Source organism: Phascolarctos cinereus, unplaced genomic scaffold, assembly GCF_003287225.1.
Source record: "Phascolarctos cinereus isolate Bilbo 61053 unplaced genomic scaffold, phaCin_HiC Scaffold_726;HRSCAF=1367, whole genome shotgun sequence".
Taxonomy (NCBI): domain Eukaryota; kingdom Metazoa; phylum Chordata; class Mammalia; order Diprotodontia; family Phascolarctidae; genus Phascolarctos; species Phascolarctos cinereus.
Window position 1 is genome coordinate 134037648 of NW_027556098.1, and position 18395 is coordinate 134056042.

Sequence of the window (18395 nt, forward strand, 5' to 3'; positions counted from 1 at the left end):
ATCTGTCGTTTGTTCCCTTATCTTAAAGTTATTGTCGCTTCCTCACTCTCCCATTACCCTCTAATGAAGTCAGTCAATCCAACCAATCCAATAATGTTTATTATGCATATACTGTGAGCTAAACACTAAGCAAAGTGCTGGGAGGGAGGGTGAGGGAATAAACATTTATTTAGTGCTTACTGTATACCAGGCACTACGATAAGTACTTTACAAATATTATCTCATTTAGTCTTCACAACAACCCTGAGAGGTAGGCATTATTATTATCCCTAAATAATAAACATTAAATGACTTATACAAGGTCACACATCTAGTAAGTACCTGAGGCTGGATGTGAATTCAGGTCTCCCTGACTCCAGGCCCATCGGATCATACATTTTTGTTATACAAAGATAAACAACATAGACCTTAACTTCCTAGAATTTATACCCTTGCAAGATGTGATCTCCTTGGGGAAAGAATTATTTTTCATTTCATCTTTGAACCTGCAGAACATGGTTTAGCACAAAGACTTACACAGAGGAAATGTTTAATAAATACTTCTTATTATTACAGTCTAGGTAAGGTCCTAGAAAATACACTAAGGTACTCAAACCCTCAAATAAACCCTTCCTCTTCTTGATATGGCTTTTCTTTCCAATGACTAGTTTCATTCCCCTCCTAGCTGTGCTTCTGGCTTTCTGGTCTTCAATCTGCTACCTCAGAAAGCCAGAAGCACAAGAATTTCTCTCAATGCCTGGGGCCTCCTCATCCTGGAACATCCCTCTGCTACACTGGCTCCCTCATCCCCTTGATAAGCTCCTCCATTTTGGAGATGTGGCCCAGACTAAACAAACTTTATTCCTTCCTGAATGTGCTTCTGACTTTCTAGATTCCACTACCTTCACCCCCCCATCCCCAAATGCCCTTTTCAGCTCACTTTTGTGTGTTGTCTTCCTTGTATATACACACACACACACACACACACACACACACACACACACACACACACATGTATACATATATACATATACATATACATAGTCCTTCAGGGGATGGGCTATCTTTCTTTTTGCTTGGATTTGTATTCCCAGTGCTTAGCACAGAACTTGGCACACAGTAAATGCTAAATCAATGCTTGTTGCTTTGCCTTATCTATCTTTACTTGCCTGTCTTTGTGAGAATTTTATCCATGTGCTCCCAGGAGGCCCAGTCAACATCCTAAAGGTCTTCCTATATTTCTCCTGAATGTGCAAGGAAAATAGTGAAATATTTGGGCCACACAAAGTATATTTCCCATACTCACCAGCCCATCTTCTTTTTTCAATGACACCATCTTTAATGGCATCTTTTCCTTTGCTTTTTCTTGACAGTTTCTTGTCACTTGCTGCAGCTTACTGATACCCATGATGTACTTCCTCATTGCTTTTAGAATGAACTATAATTTAATTCTTCAGAGACTGTAGTATTCCATACCTTGCAACCATATACTAACAATGGTAGAATATTGTTGCTAAAATTATGTACCTTTGTTTAATGAAGAAATTCGGAGTCATTTAAGAAATTCTTCTACAATTTCTCATGAACAATCTAGCCCACTTTCTTCCTCCTCTTTACTTCTAAGTCCAACTTGTTGTTAGTTGGCAGTTGCTGATTATGATTAGTGCATTACAACTCAGAAGGTTGCAGGGCTTCTGGGACAAGATCCAGGCCATTAAGAGTTTAGCCCAGGGGCAGGGAACCTATAGCCCTGAGGCCACATGTGGTCTTCTAGGTCCTCAAGTATAGACTTTGGACAGAATCCAAACTTTACAGAACAAATCCCATTAATAAAAGGATTTTTTTCAGTAAAACTTGGACTCAGTCAAAAAGCCACACTCAAGGAGGGTGAATGTGAACTCCAAGATGCAAGGTTCCCACCGCTGGTAGCCATGTAATCCACATATTAAAAACAAAATGGATTAAAAATGCTTATTATTCAGACTATGGCATGCGGTTAAATGGAGAGCCTATAAAATTTGCCCATTAGCATATATGCCTTAGACAGACAAGGTAAACTGACAAATTAACAAAATAAAAAATAAAAAAATGAGCAAAAATGTGTGAGAGATAAAGCCAAAAGAAGGATCATTTCTGATGAGTGTGTGTGTATGTATTTTATAGAAGAGGGGAGTAAGGTAGTAGACAAGGGAAAGTTTTGTGGTGGAGGTGACATTTTGGAGGGAGTTCCAAATAAAGGAAATGCTGTGAGCAAAGGTCTGTGGCTGTGACAACATGAGATGTGAGTAATGAAGCTTGGTAAAAGAACAAAAAAGAAATAATGTAGGATAGAATATGAAGAGTCTCAAATGTCATGATAAGGATCTTTAACTTTTTGTAGCTAATAAGGATTTACTGAAGGGTTTTAAATGAAGATGAATTGAAGGCAAGGGGGGGATTATTAGAGGTGGGAAGATCTAATAGAAGATTGTTGTAATTGTTTAGGCAGATGACAGTAGCAACTGGTAGAAGGCCTAGAGGCAGAAGATGTGACAGAGGTAGAACAGACACAACTTCCTAAACTATCTGCTATGAGAAGTAAGAGGAAGGAGTATCAATGGAAACCCCAAAGTTCAAGTTTGAATAGCTGCTTATACCACTGACAAGTTGTGTTCGTTTTTCTCCCAGAATATCTTTTGTGTATATTCTTTCCTTACTATTTCCATTGACACCTTAATAGTCCATGAACTTCATTCAAGAGCCACCTAACTGTTCTCTTTATTTTCCCCATAAAGTCATCCTATAAACTGCTACCAAGTTTATTTTCCCAATGAATTTCTTTCATAATACTACTTTTCTACTCAAAAATATCTAATGGATCCCAATTTTCTATAAAATTAAGTCTAAATTGTTCAATCTGAAAATCCAAGGCTCAAAGTGTAAGTAAGAACACCAGGATCTGTCATTTATCAGCTGTCTGACTCAATCATTTAACCCTTCTGCCCCATTTTCTTCATTTGTAAGATCCAGTTTAAGTCTACTCTTCCATAAAGCCCATCCTGAAATTAAACAAAACATGGGTTTAAAGACTTAAATTGGGTTTATTCACATCACATAAGGTATTGTTATTGATGACAAATTAAAGACTTCGTTCCTGCCTTCTAGGAGCTAGAGAATGACATACATACTTAAATGACCTTTGAAACCCTTTCAAAGGAGTTAATGAGATTGACAAGCCAATAATATAAGCTACGCACTTGAGTGACAAGAGACTGCATTTAAGTCAAAATGTTCCTTGCTTAAGTCCCATGGCATAACCCTAGTTACTAAGGAAGCTCACTAGAGAGTCATAAAGGTCATCCTGACCCCACTGATGTTTGCCAGTGTTTAATAAACTGGTCATTATTGTGAAGTCTTTGGGCAGATTCATTTGACCCTGAAAAGTGACTCAGACATGCCATACTCCCAAGCCCTCCAAAACAAATATCACCAATTATCTAACTGGAAATCAGCTTGGGAAGCAATGGAGGGAGAGCCAACCCATTGCTGTCCCTGTTTGTCAACATTTCAAAGAAGGCTTACCCTACAACAGAGAGTGCTAATAATAGTTAACACATTTCCATATTAATCGAAACCCAGAATTTCCAATTGGGTCACTGTCCCCAATGTGTCATCTTTCTATAAGGATGGAAATTAGATAATTGTCCCTGGAAGCAATCATTATTCATTGGCCTTCTAGCTGCAAAAAGACAAATCTTACATGTGACATTTCAGTGTTCAGAATTAAAAAATGTTCAAATCTTGTCCTTTTCCTTTCTCTTTTTTTCCTCCCACCTTGTTTCCCTCTTCCCTTATACTTTATTCTCCCCTGTTCTCTCTTTTCTCTCTTTTTCTTTCCTCTTTTTCTGTTTTCTCTCTAATACCCCTTCTTCCTCTGCCTTCTCAACTTTTCCCTATAACTAATGCTACTGTCTGAATCTTGAATTCCAGGGGGCCCACATCTTTAAAGAACAAAAGGGGATATGGTCAGCATATTTAAAGGAATTGAAATTTAAAAGAAACTACATAAGGCCTTGCGACAATAATATGATGGTTTTACTTCCTCATATTTCATTCCCAATAAATCAATCAATAGCCTTTATTAATCAGTCAATAAGAATTTAGTAAACGCCTACTGTGCCAGGCACTGTAATAAGTGCCAGAGATATGAGGCAAAAGGTAGTCCTTCTATTCAAGATGTTCACAGTCTACTTAAGGAAATAACATACGAACAACTATGTACAGACAAGATATATACAGAAAAAAATGAGATAATTAAGAGTGAAGGCACTAGTATTAAGGGAAAATCAAGAAAGCCTTCTTGTAAAAGGTCAGATTTTAGCAAGGGCTTGAAAAAAGCTAGGTAAGCCAAGAAGTAGAGAGGTGAGAAATAATTCCAGGCACAAGGGACAGACAATCAAAATGTCTGGAATCTGTAGATGGAAGAGCAAGGACACAATTATCACTGGATAGCAGAATACATAGGTAGGGGAGGTGGGAAGGAATAAAGTGTAAAAAGATAAAAAGCTGGAAAAGTAGGAAAGGTCTAGCTTGGATAGGGTTTTGAATGTCAGAGGATGTTATATTTGATCCTGGAAATTGTAGAAAGTCACTAGACTGTATTATAGTCATAGCTTTGCTTTCAGAAGATTAATTTGGCAGCTGAATGGAGTATGAACTGGAATGAGGAGAGATTTGAGGTAGGGAGACCAACCATAGGGCTATTATAACAGTTCAGTCATGAGTTGATGCGGGTCTGCACCAGGGTGATGGCAGCATCAGAGGAGAGAAGTGACATAAATGAAAGATGTTATGAAGGTAAATTTGACAGTCCTTGGAAACAGATTGTATTTGATGAGTAAAAGAGTCTGAGGAGTTAAGGTGATGCTTAGATTGTGAGCCTGTGTGACTGTGAAGGTAGTAGTACCCTCAAAAGAAGCAGGGAAGTTGGGAATAAGGGAGAGTTTGAGGAGAGGAAGATAACGAGGTCAGTTTTTGATATATTGAGTTTAAAATGTCTCAGGGACATCCAATTGGAGATGTCTAATAATCAAATCTGGAGGTCAGGAGAGAGGTCAAGGCTGGAAAAAGAAATCTAGGAAGCATCAGCATAAACCGGATAATTGAATACACATGCTTATTACATATCAGGTACCATTCTAGGCACTGGAGATATAAACAGTACTTAGAATGAAGCGCTTCCTTCTCAAAAGGTTCTTACATTCTAAAGAGGGAGACAAGTACGTGTATAATCTTTTGTGATCTTATTATTCAGTGTACACTCAGTCTTATGCTACTAAAATAGAGTAATTGGATTTTAAGCTGAAAAGGTGATTGTAGATCATTTTATCCAAGCACTCATTTACAGATAAAGAAACTGAGACCCACAGAAGTTAAGTACCTGGTTTAAGATCACATAGAGTGGGCCTTCTCAGTACAAAGTCAGTGCTCTTTCATCATACTACCATTTACTCTTGGCTTTTATGTTGTTCTTCATTTCACCTCATTTGTATCCTTGGTAGTCAAGTTCAGACCATCTTGGAATTTATTATCCATTCCTAGAACTACTTTTGTATTGACATTGTTGATACTGGCTGATGACAGTATCCTGAATTTCTAGCATCCCAGATATGTTTCCCAGTCCTTAATAGTCTGACTGCCACTGAAATTGAGAGAAACTGCTCCTACCTTTCAGCCAGAGGCTTGTTGGCTGCCCAGTGACTTCCTACCACCTAGGGCTTAGAAATGACAACAAGAAGATGAAAGGCAATTCCAGGAAATGGCTTTATGATGAATAGAGAATATGATGGCATTCCCAAATTCAGGAAGGACAACTAAAGGCATTGAATCTTTCTGTCTGCTGTCATATTGACTCATATTATTTCATGATAATTGCAAACCAATTAGAAACAGGTAGCTGTAGGTCAGGTCAGGCTAGGTCAAGAAAACCTAGGATCAGGAGAATCAGCACCATGGCCAGAAGTAGTGAAATGATTACTACCTAGTTTTGTTAGTGCCACAGAAAAGGAAATCAGAGCAGGCTGCATTGTGTCTGCATTAAAATACTACTATGAATGTGCAAGGGCTGTGTGTAGCAGGAAGAATCAAGGAGAGGAACTACTGTAGAATCAGACGATTATAGATATGAAGCTAGAAGGGACCTCAGATGCATCTAATTCATCTTCCGTCCCACTTTACAAATGAGGATACCATATTAGATTGATTCCAGGGAGGTCAAGAAACTTTGCTGAAGATTACACAGTTAACAAGTATCAGAAAGGGAATTTGAACCCAGCAGTAATGGTTGCCTACATTTAATTAACTGGTCATTATTGAACAGTCTTTTTTTTGTGAGGCAATCAGGGTTAAGTGATTTGTCCAGGGTCACTCACATAGTATCTGAGACAGATTTGAATTCAGGTCCTCTTAACTACAGTGCCAGCGCTTTATCCACTGCTCCACCTAGCTGCCCCCCTTGATGAGTCTTTTGACAGATTCATATGATCCTGGAAAGTAACTCAGACCCAGATAAGCATCTGAGGTTCTGAAAAGGCATGCTTATATTGTGATTTCCAGAACACTTTCTTAATGGAATCTCATTTTCATATGTCATGCCCATTACACTGACCTGTGGGACATTAGCCAGGAGAGTTGTATGTTGTGGTAACACTTTCTGGGCACTTGTATACTTACAATATTACCACTTCTCAAGTAGGTAGGGATTTCACCTTTCTGTCCCATAAAACTGGGTGATTATAAGGTCTCTCTCTTGAAACAGCTAAAATCCAAATCTCGATCACAATTATATAAGAACCTGTCCCATAAACCTCAGGGCTTATTTAGTAGTATCACCATGGCTTAATTCCTCCTTTTGCTTCCATGGAGGTTTTGGTGCATCTTGTTCATAGGCTTATGGAGCAGCTGCCTAAGTGGAATGTAATGAATCCATGGGTAATTTTGCAGAAAGATCAGATTATTCTGGTCACTGTGACCAGTCCTCCAGGACCACAAGCCACTATAGCCCTACCTACCTATCTTTGCTGTTCATTTTTAAGAGGTGAGTGACAGTAAATGATGATCTTTTTTGTTAGTGTGAACTAGCATTTAAGACAATCACTCATTTTCATCACAGATCTAACACGTCATAAGAAAATTGGGAGGTGTTGTCAATTTTGCAGTTTCTTCATTAGAAAAAAATGGAAAGAGAAAACCTACTGTTGGTAGACCATAGATTAATAGTGAATTAGTAGATATATTCATATGTCTATCCCAATGTGGATGGGACAAAATATGACAAAGGATGAAGGCTGCAGGTTGCCAATATCAATTAATTTTGGTAGCTACAATTTATTTCTGGTTTGCAAAAGGTACTGTTGGTATAAATATTTATAAAGACAATGAACAAGGAATCAAAGAATCCTTAGATCCAGGAAACTGGCTACTGTAGAACTAGTCGCAGTAATATTTTGAAAGAGTTGTGAAACTGGTAGATAACCACAGTACTAACAAAAAGAAAAAGCACACCTGTAAGAGCTGAGGATTTTTTTCAAGTGTCACATTATTTTTACAGAAAAGATGAGGAGATATGGGCTAGATGATAGTATAATTAAATGGATTTAGAACAGGATGAATGACCTGACTCAAAGAGTCATTGTTAATTGCTCATTGTCACAGGGCAGGAGATGCCCAATGGAGTGCCCTAGGGAACTGTCCTTGGTTTTGTTCTATTTGACATTTTCATCAATGACTTAGGTAAAGGCTAGATGGCATGTGCATCAAATTTGCAGACGACACAAAACTAGGAAGAATTATTAATGCGCTGGATGCTACAGTAAGGATACAAAAAGATCTTGACATATGAGAGCATCAGGCTAAACCTAATAAGAGAAAATGCAATAGGATGTCGTCTTATATTTAGGTTCAAAAAATCACCCTTGGGTACTTGGTAGAACTACTTAGAGCCATAATTCATAGCCTTGGTCAACTGAAAGGAATTAGTTTATTTCAAGAAACCTTAGATATTATTAAAATGCCATGACCAGTATATAATATATATTTTTTGTGCTTTCTTTCCCTCTAGATGACTCGTGTTCCTGTAATAAAAATACTTTGACCAATGCACTACTTAGAAGTCTGGAACTTAGGGTGGAAGAAACTGAGACCGAGCCATCATTTAAGCCCAACAGTATATTCAACCATGATAAAGAAGTAAGAATAGCCCTTGCCATGGTTTTCCCTGGCTATGATTCTTCCACAGGTGGGTTGCACAAGACATGTGGTTTTTAACCTTTTTGTGTCAGGACCCTTTCTCAGAATGTTTTTAAATACAGAAGATAAAGTATTTAAAATTGCAAGGAAAATGAATTATACTAAACTATAGTTATTTAAAAAAAAAGACCTCAAGTTAAGAACTCTTGCATTCAATGGAGGAGGTTGTGTGGGCTCACCATAAAAGGAAGTAAAAATCAAATATATATGGATATATAGATAGAGATATAGTGCTTAGCTGTACATCTAGACACAGTCTCTCTCTCTCTCTCTCTCTCTCTCTCTCTCTCTCTCTCTCTCTCTCTCTCTCTCTCTCTTTTCCCCATCAGAGAGAGTAGTCTGATGAGAAATAGTATGTCTAGGATTTTATCACAGGCTATAAATACTAACAATGCATAAGGAGTTTTCTAGAAAAGTCAGAGGTGCTATACCACTGGTGCTATCTCTTCAAGTCTAATATCAGAGCTTTGTTTCATAATTGATTTACTAACTTCACAGGTAAGTAGCATGATCCTTTTTTCACAAAGTCAATTCCTTAAGATGTGCCACTTGATCATACCTACAAAGATAGCATAAAGAAGTCGTTTGCTTGCTTTAGCTTCCCCTACACTTGATCCCAGATAGGGGCCTATAGTTTACAAACAAATTCTGAAGGAAATTGTAATACGGTTTTGGAGTTTATATATCACTTACCATGACCTACCACCCATAGCACAATAGACAATTACTGCATGCACACCATCCTATTGTACTATATTTTTGCTACACACTTGCAGCAGGGCTGGAACATTCATACTGATGGAAAAAATGCTAAGAATAACAGATTATGTTGTGTCTTTGGAAGCTCACCTTTACATGTAGCCTATATAATTCTTTCATGTCTATATCTGGCAGATATACCAGAAACTTAATAATCACCAGCTTTGATGAGCTCAAAGGAAAGGAAAACTTGGGTGACTGAGCATGTATTAAAGTGGGTGTGGGAGCAGGAAAGGGAATAGAGAAATTAGCAGAAAATAAAGGTTCCATTGTAGGAATACACATACATACATGCATACATTCATACATACATATTTACATACATATAAGTAAGCTTGGTTACTTTGCTGGGTTTCGTATCCTGACTTGCCATCTGCAGCATTTCCTTCTTGGTAACCTGATTAGATGTCTTCTAAACAACTAATAAAATGGTAGACTAAAGGAGACCTTAGTCCCAATTCTGCTTCTAAACACTACTAGATGTACAAGTACAGGCAAATTTCTTAACTTTTCAGAGCATCAATTTCCTCATTAGCAAAATGAGAACAATAATACCTGTAGTACTTATACTTCATAGGGCAAGTATAAGGGCCAAATGAAATATTGAATATGAGATGTGCATGGAGACCCAAAGACCTCAGCTCAGTTCTAGCCTTTAACAAGTCTACTTAGAGCAAGTTACTTGACCCCTCTTAGTGCATATCTTTATGAAACTTTCTAAGACTATAAAGTTCAGAGGCAGTGTTGACCTGCAGTGATAAACAGTTCCTCATTTGTGAGTTCCCAATATGAATGAAATCACAGGTACAACTCCTTACCATTGCAATAATGAACCATCAGGACATTGGCACTATGACATCCTTCTACCTCAGCTGCTCTTCTGAACACTCTCTACTACCAGCTGCTGACCCAAATCCATTCATGCCACCTTTGCAAAGAATGATAACTAACATTTACATAGTACATTAAACTTTACAGATCACTTTTCATGTATTATTTCATTAGTACCTCACAATTCTCATGTTAAGTAATGACTTCTGTTAGTATGAAAAATCCCCATGTTTCCCCCCGAACTTCTTGTGATAAACTGTCTTTGCTCTAGTCAAGCTACTCCAGTCTGGTGCTCCAGCCATGCCCTTTCTCTAGAATGCCCATGTATAGGCTCGTCCTTGCTGAAAAATCTCTACTTAATAGGTCATTGGTGCTTCATCAGAGGTAGAAACCAGCTAGACTCTGTCACTCCCTATAAAATATCTGGTTCTCTTCTTCATTTTCCATCTGCCCCATATGGTATAGGACAACTTTGGTGTTCTCTGAAGGTACTGGGAGAAGTGGTGAGAACTGGTGTATCTTAGATGCTGGGTCACATGGAGGTTTACCATGATCACTGATCCCTTTTTTCCTTCAACAATGGTCACAAAAATATCTCATTTAAGGCTTGGACTCCTGTGTTGACTATAAAGGGAAAATCCTACATTTCCAAAACCCCAGTTGTATCCTTGTCTTTCAAGTGGTTATGATTATGTACCTTTGCCACCTCTTCCTCTACCCTACCCCTCATCCCATCTTGAATGTCTCAAGTTAAAGCTTTATGTGAGATAAAATGAGTCTATAATAAAAGTAACTTGCTTTCAGAATTTTAGAAGCTTGTTCATTTACAAAAAGTTGAAAATAGAAAACCCTTGGGGAGGGGTACAGTAATACAGCTATTATATTATGCCCATTTTAAAGATGAAGAAACTGAGTTTCAGAGAAGTGAAAGTGATTTGCCTGTGGTCACCTAGTGAAGTGTCATAAACAAAGCTTAAACTCAGGTCTTCCTAACTCCAGATCCAAAATTCTATGCATTTCACCACACTACACTCTCATGAAGTTCCAAGGTGCCCAGGCACACTTGATCTTTCCAGGGACCAAGGTTAGACTAGTAAACAGAATGATTAAAATGGTATACAGGCATACATATATGGCTAGATATATGATAAAAGCATGTGTGTGTGTGTGTGAGAGAGAGAGAGAGGGAGAGAGAGAGAGAGAGAGAGAGAGAGAGAGAGAGACAGACAGACAGACAGACAGACAGACAGAGAGATACACATATCCCCTTTGTCATAACATATGCACGGTTACTATGAGTATTGAGCAAGGAGCTAAGATGAGAATGGAGGAAGCCCAAACTGGAGGACATAGACAAGAGCAGGAGGTCAAAGAAGCAGGTTGTGGTGTTCAGGTTTAAGCAAAAGAAAGGGATATATCTAGAAAAGAAGCCTGAGTATTCAGGCATGGGCGAGGGTTCAGGGTCCAAGATATGAAGAAATGAGCAAGATAAATGTTTCAGACAGATAACAGCATCTCACAATACAGGAAAGGGAAGAAAGGGACAGACGAGAACTGATGATTCAAAGTGTGATGGGTTCCCCCAGATCTCTGATTGGGGGTATCATCTTTCTGCCTAATGGGCTGGTTCTTCCTTAGTCATACCTCCTCTTCCTGCAACCCTCCATGTCTGAAATTTTCTATGACTGGAGCTTACTAGGCTAGAAACATATGGTTCCCTAGCCAACTGGTACACCTTCACCTCCCACATGTGATAGCAGAGATAGGAAATCATTCAGAACCACCTAATCAGAGACTGTCCCCCAAACATACCCTTATAAACACTTAGCCCCAATCGGCTCACTGAACTGCCCTGCTATGTGGCATGCAGACATCCTGGTGAAAGTTGATAGAGAAGATGTGTCAAGACTTGGGAGCAGACTCTTAAAAGACTATCATGGATTCGCTCCTCTTGCCATGGCCTGGAAAGAGTCATTCCAGAGGCTTTCTGTTACTTGTGATATCTTAACCATACCGCTTGGAGTTGTGGAATGGACTTTGTTTTGTTTTCGTAAAAAAACATTACAATGGTTTTTTTAACATTCTTTTTTTTTTTGAGTTCTAAATTCTCTGCATCACTCCAGCCCTGCCCTGTTGATAGAGAAGGCAAGTAATATGATACCCATGGAGTACTCTTTGAAGGGTATCCTGGCCCCAGTGTGGTAATGGTGTGTTGCCTTAGTTTTTGTATATATAATAGCCAGCATTTATTATTTAAACCTCTTTAAGGTTTGTAAAGCATTACACATATGTTATCTCATTTGATCTCTACAACAGCCCCAAGAGGCTGTTATTATTCCCATTTACAGATGGGGAAATTGAGTTAAGAGAGGTTAAATTATTTCCTGATAGTAACACAGGTAATAAATGTCTAGGACAATATTTGAACTATGGCTTTTTGCACTCCAATTCAGCCCTCTACTCAATGTACCACCCAGCTCCTGCCCTAATTTGAGGAAATGCATGCTATCCCAGCATCCTCACCTTGAAGACCCTGCATTACTCCCACACAATGTTCTTTTGAATATTTACAGTTAAACCTGATTGCCTCTTAATCATATAAAGTAAATATTCTTTTCAATATTGCTTGATTTGTCTAGTTCTGTGAATTATAATTCCCAACAACGCACCCATGTACTAAGAGAAAACCCTTTTGCCCTGGCTTTAAGTAAACTCTTTTGCTCCTATGTACTTGTTACAAAGTCCAGAGAATAAGGAGATCATAAACTGTTATCAAGTTGCAGCTGTCAGTGAACATGCAGCGATGTCATTATTGTCCAGCCCTTTACTCTTCCTTGTGGCCAAAATCTCAGGCAGCTTCTGGCACAGACTGGTGCACAAAAATTACCTGGGCACATTAATGAACAAAATCACAGACATTCTGGAAGATGTATCCAGGCAACCAGATACCACAGATCCACCATGACATACCATAGAGAAATCCAACTTTTGTCTCATATTTTCCTTCATATAAAGACAATGGGCTCTGAAGCTAGAAAATAATGGCAAGTTTGAGTAGACCTTCCCAGGAGTCCTGCACCACCTTGCTTTTATCTCCTTCCTGCAGGCAATCACAGACAAGACAGAAGTTGATGCTTTTGATAGGAAAATTGATATCAGGTGCATCTGTCCTGTTCCCACTGCCTGACTGCCCTACAGTGTAGTAATCAAGCCATCCTTATATAAATGGATAAGGCTAAATAGCTAAGGTTTGCCTCAAATGTAAGGGAGGGGTCTGAAGGTATCAGTCACTCCAGCAAAGAGATAGATTCACCAAGTATTGCTCACAGTCCTGACATGAGTCAAGAGAGGAATTCTTATGTCCTCTTCTCCAGAACATTTTGAAATCAGCTCCAGGTGAGACCATCTGATATTATACAGAATTCTTCAGGAATCCAAAGGACCCTGTCCATCCTGAAGATGGCAGCTTAGGAGGCATTTCCTTCTTCAGGAGGGGCAGAACACCAGCAAATACTAAATCTGTGCCACGGCTTCACAGAGGGAAGCACCCTAGATGGAAAACATAAGAGCAAAATCCATTTCTGTTTAAAAACCCAGCTTCGAATGGCAAAGCTGCTGCACTCCATGCAGTAATTGGCATTAAGAGCTGCTTGTAACTGCAAACCAGTGATTTTCAATTGGTGTAAAAAAAAAAGTAATTGACATTAAGTGCTGTTTGGAGCAGCAAACCAGTGATTTGCAAATGACATTCAATAAGAAATCATTTAATGTCAATTGATATTAAACAGGCACTGGCTCACAGTGAGCATAATAGGAGAGGCAAGGACAGGACCTTCAAATGTGATGTGAGCTCTGTTGGATCATGCTTGGCCTCCAAAAGGCCATGTCTCTAAGTGGAGACTGAATAAGCATAACAGATATCAGGGAGTAATTTCTTCCAGGTTCTCAAGTAAGTCCCAAATTTAAAAAAAAAAAAAGAAAAAAGAAAAGAAAAGAAAGAAACAAAAAGATAAAAAGATTCCAGCTGGGATGGGGTTGCAGCCTCTATGTGTCTGTTTCCTTCATTCTATTTCTATACTACCAACCTGATCCAAGCCCTCATTACCTTGCACCTGGACTATGCAACCTCTTCCTAACTGATTTTCTTAGCTCCAATCCCTGAACCCTTCCAAACTTCAATCTGTCCTGCACACTGCTGCCAGTTTTCATTAATCCCTTATGACTAAAACTCTAAGGACTCATCATTACTGCTCTGTAAAGCCTAGTATTGAGGGACCACTACAATCCAAACTGATAGCAAAAAATATGTCAAATATCTTGTACCTTCTCTAGCAAATAACAGGTAACTGAGCAAATTAAATAAGTCTTTAATAAATACCTGATTATTGATTCTTGATCTAGGTAGCCCAGCTTCCCTTAATGGTCATTAATACTATCAGTTCACTGTGGAATTGAGTCCTTGCAGGAATTATCATAATAAGCTCCATTTTGCTGACTGCCCAGAATACAATTTGGCACAATAAACTCTCTCCACTTTCTATCCATAACTGAACCCTGGCTTTCTCTTGATGATACTACCTCCTTTGTCATTCTCTCTAGTGATCCAATACCCCCGGATTTTATTCCAATAGGAGGAGGAGGCTAAATGTACCTTTCAGACCCTTAACATCTCCCTTCTTGCTTCTCTTGAAGTTTGCACTATACATTTGTCACCACACCTCCATATAATTGCAGCTACTGACCTCCAGAACACTATTCCAAATCTTCTAATATTTCAGCATCCAGTATACAGTGTTCCTCTCCACCTCAAGCCCTGTCTTCATTTTCAGTACTCCAGCTCCAAGATTATGAATTCTATCTCCATTCCTGGTTGCAGTCTCCTTGGCTACCTCCTCTCATGCTGATTTTCTCCCTCTAAATTTCCTATTTGTCTTCTTACTTATAGACTCTTGATTGTTTCCTATTTCCCTAGGCTATCAATGATATTCTGGGTTTTGCCTGCACACATTTGTGGCCTCAACCAGACATTCATCAATTTCTTTTTTTTAATATAAATTTATTTATTTTTAGTTTTCAACATTCACTTCCACAAGTTTTGAGTTCCAAATTTTCACCACATCTCCCCCTTCCCCCCACCCCAAGATGGCATGCATTCTGAATATCCCTTCCCCTAGTCTGTCTCTCTTCTTCTATCTCTCCCCCTTCTCTTATCCCCTTCCCCTTCTATTTTCCTGTAGGGCAGGATAGACTTCTGTACCCCATTTCCTATATTTCTTCTTTCCCAGTACCATGTGAAAAAATTTTTTTTAAAACATGTGTTTTTAAAACATTAGGTTTCAAATTTTCTATCTTCCTCCCTCCCCACCCACCCTCATTGAAAAGGCAAGCCACTCAATATAGGATGTACATGTGCAGTTATGTAAAACACGTCCATAGTAGACATGTTGTGAAAAACTAACTCTATTTCCCTTAATCCTATCCTGCCCTCGCATTTATTCTATTCTTTCTTTTGACCCTGTCCTCCTCAGAAGTATTTACTTCTGATTACCCCTTTTCCCAATCTGCCCTCCTCTCTATCATCCCCCTGCTCTCTTGTCCCCTTCTCCCCCTATTTTCCTGTAGGGTAAGACAGATTTCCATACCCAATTGAATGTGTATGTTATTCCCTCCTTAAGCCAAATCCTATGAGAATAAGATTCACTCATTCCCTCTCACCTTCCCCTTTCCCCTCCACTGTAAGAGACTTTTCTTTTCTGTTTTTTTTGTGAGATAATTTACCCCATTCTACCTCTCCCTTTCTTCTTCTCTGAGTATAATCCTCTCTCATCCCTTAATTTTATTCTCCAGATATGACCCCTTAATCTTCAACTCACCCTGTGCCCTCTATCTATCTACATATACATATATATTTTTTTCCTCCAACTACCCTAATACTGACAAAGGTCTCATGAGTTATAAATATCATCTTTCCATGCAGGAATGTAAACAGTTCAATCTTAATAAGTCTCTTATGATTTCTCTTTCCTGTTTACCTCTTCATGTTCCACTGAGTCCTGTATTTGAAAGTCAAATTTTCTATTCAGCTCTGGTCTTTTCATCAAGAATGCTTGAAAGTCCTCTATTTCACTGAATGACCATTTTTTCCCCTGAAGGATTATACTCAGTTTTGCTGGGTAGGTGATTCTTGGTTGTAATCCTATCTCCTTTGCCCTCCGGAATATTATATTCCATGCCCTGCAGTCCTTTAATGTAGAAGCTGCTAAATCTTGTGTTATCCTGATTGTGTTTCCACAGTACTTGAATGTTTCCTTCTGGCAGCTTGTAATATTTTCTCCTTGACCTGGGAACTCTGGAATTTGGCTACAATATTCCTAGGAGTTTTCCTTTGGGGATCTCTTTCAGGAGGAGATCTGTGGATTCTTTCAATTTCTATTTTGCCCTCTGGTTCTAAATATCAGGGCAGTTTTCCTTGATAATTTCTTGAAAGATGATGTCTAGGCTCTTTTTTTGATCATGGCTTTCAGATAGTCCAATAATTTTTAAATTCTCTCTCCTGGATCTATTTTCCAGGTCAGTTGTTTTTCCAATGAGATATTTCACATTGTTTTCTAATTTTTCATTCTTTTGGATTTGTTCTTATGTCATGATTTCTCATAAAGTCACTATCTTCCAATTGCTCTATTCTAATTTTTAAGGAAGTATTTTCTTCAGTAAGCTTTTGGACTTCCTTTTCCATTTGGCCAATTTTTCTTTTTAGGGCATTTTTCTCCTCATTGGCTTTTTGGACCTCTTTTGCCATTTGGGTTAGGCTATTTTTTAAGGTGTTATTTTCTTCAGTATTTTTTTGGGTCTCCTTTAGCAAGCTGTTGACTTGTTTTTCATGATTTTCTTGCATCACTCTCAGTTTTTCCTCTACTTCCCTTACTTGCTTCTCAAGATCCCTTTTGAGCTCTTCCAAGGCCTGGCACTGATTCATATTTTTCTTGGAGGCTTTGGATGTAGGAGCTTTGACTTTGTTGTCTTCTTCTTTTGATCTTCTTTGTCACCAAAGTAAGATAGTATAGTCTGACTCTTTTTGCGCTGCTTGCTCATGATCCCGGCCAATTACTTGAGTTTTAAACTCTTTGTTAAGGTATGAATCTGCTTCCAATGTGGAGAATGTACTGTCCCAAGCTTCAGGGGTTTGTACAGCTGTTTTCAGAGATACTTGTAGGGACCTGTAAATTTTCAGTTCTTCCAAGGTGGTATGATAAGGGATGAGGTGTTTACTCCTTTCCTGGCCTGTGACTACAAGTACTCCTTTCTGTCCTGTAACTGTGAGGAGGGGTTCTTCTCCACAGCCACTACAAGCTCCACCACATCAGCACTCCTCCTCACCCCAGCACTGCCACCCAGAACTGTGGCCCAGATCCAAACATGGGCAAAGCAAGAGATTCCTGCCTCAGCACTGGCAAAGAGATCCCTGCAGTCCCTCTCTGATCAGCCACTGGATTCCCCCTCAGTCTGTGGGCTGGAAGCTCGGGAAGCAGCCCCCCCCAGGGCCATGCTCTTGGGAAATGGAACCGAAACCCCCGCCTTCCTTTCTCAGCTCTGACAGAAACAGACTTTTCCCACTGACTTTCTAAGTTGTCTTTGGCGTTTGTGGATTAAGGAGTCTGGAAACCTCCACAGCTGCCCGACATTCAGTCCTCTGAGGCCTGCTCCAGGCTCACTGCGGCCTGCTCAGCCATGCCGTGGCCTGTGCAAACACGCCACACTGTGCTGCGGGCCCAGCCCGGCACCTTTCTAATCAATCATGCAGGTTGTCCTGGGCTGGAAATTTGTTTCACTCTGCCTTTCTGTGGGTTCTGCTGCTTCAGAATTTGTTCAGAGCCATTTTTTATGAGTGTTTGCAGGGGTTTGGAGAAGAGCTCAAGCAAGTCACTGCTTTCACTCTGCCATCTTGGCTCCGACATTCATCAGTTTCAAATGGCATCTTTGACCCTTGGGTTCTTCATCCTTTTGTCTACTTAATGATGTTGCCCTTCTGATCCCCAACACTGGAGCTTCCTTTTCCTTCGCCTATTCTGAAACCAGTGTGGCATGGTGAATAGGAGCCAGCCTCAGTGATGATTTCCCAGATTATGCATTTTTAATGCATTCTGTCCACTTTTATTTCATTGTATGGCCCTTCACACTCCATGTTCCAGTCAAACACTGCTATTTGAAATTTCCTGAACTGATCTCTTATTTTGCTCCCTTGTGTATTCATTCATTTCATCATCTACTTCATGGAGCTTTCCTCGGTTCTCAAGCAACCTGCCCCATACCACACACACACACACACACACACACACACACACACACACACACACACACACACAATCACATGCATACACAGAGAGTTATTTCCCTGTAATAAAACTTCTAATTGAATTTTGTCAATATCTGTTCTTTGCACTTAGCAGTCTACTTTGTGTCATACAAACTTATATACAGTTTCCTTTTGTCCCATGTTAGAATGTATGCTACATGAAGGCAGGAACTATGTTGTTTTTAAT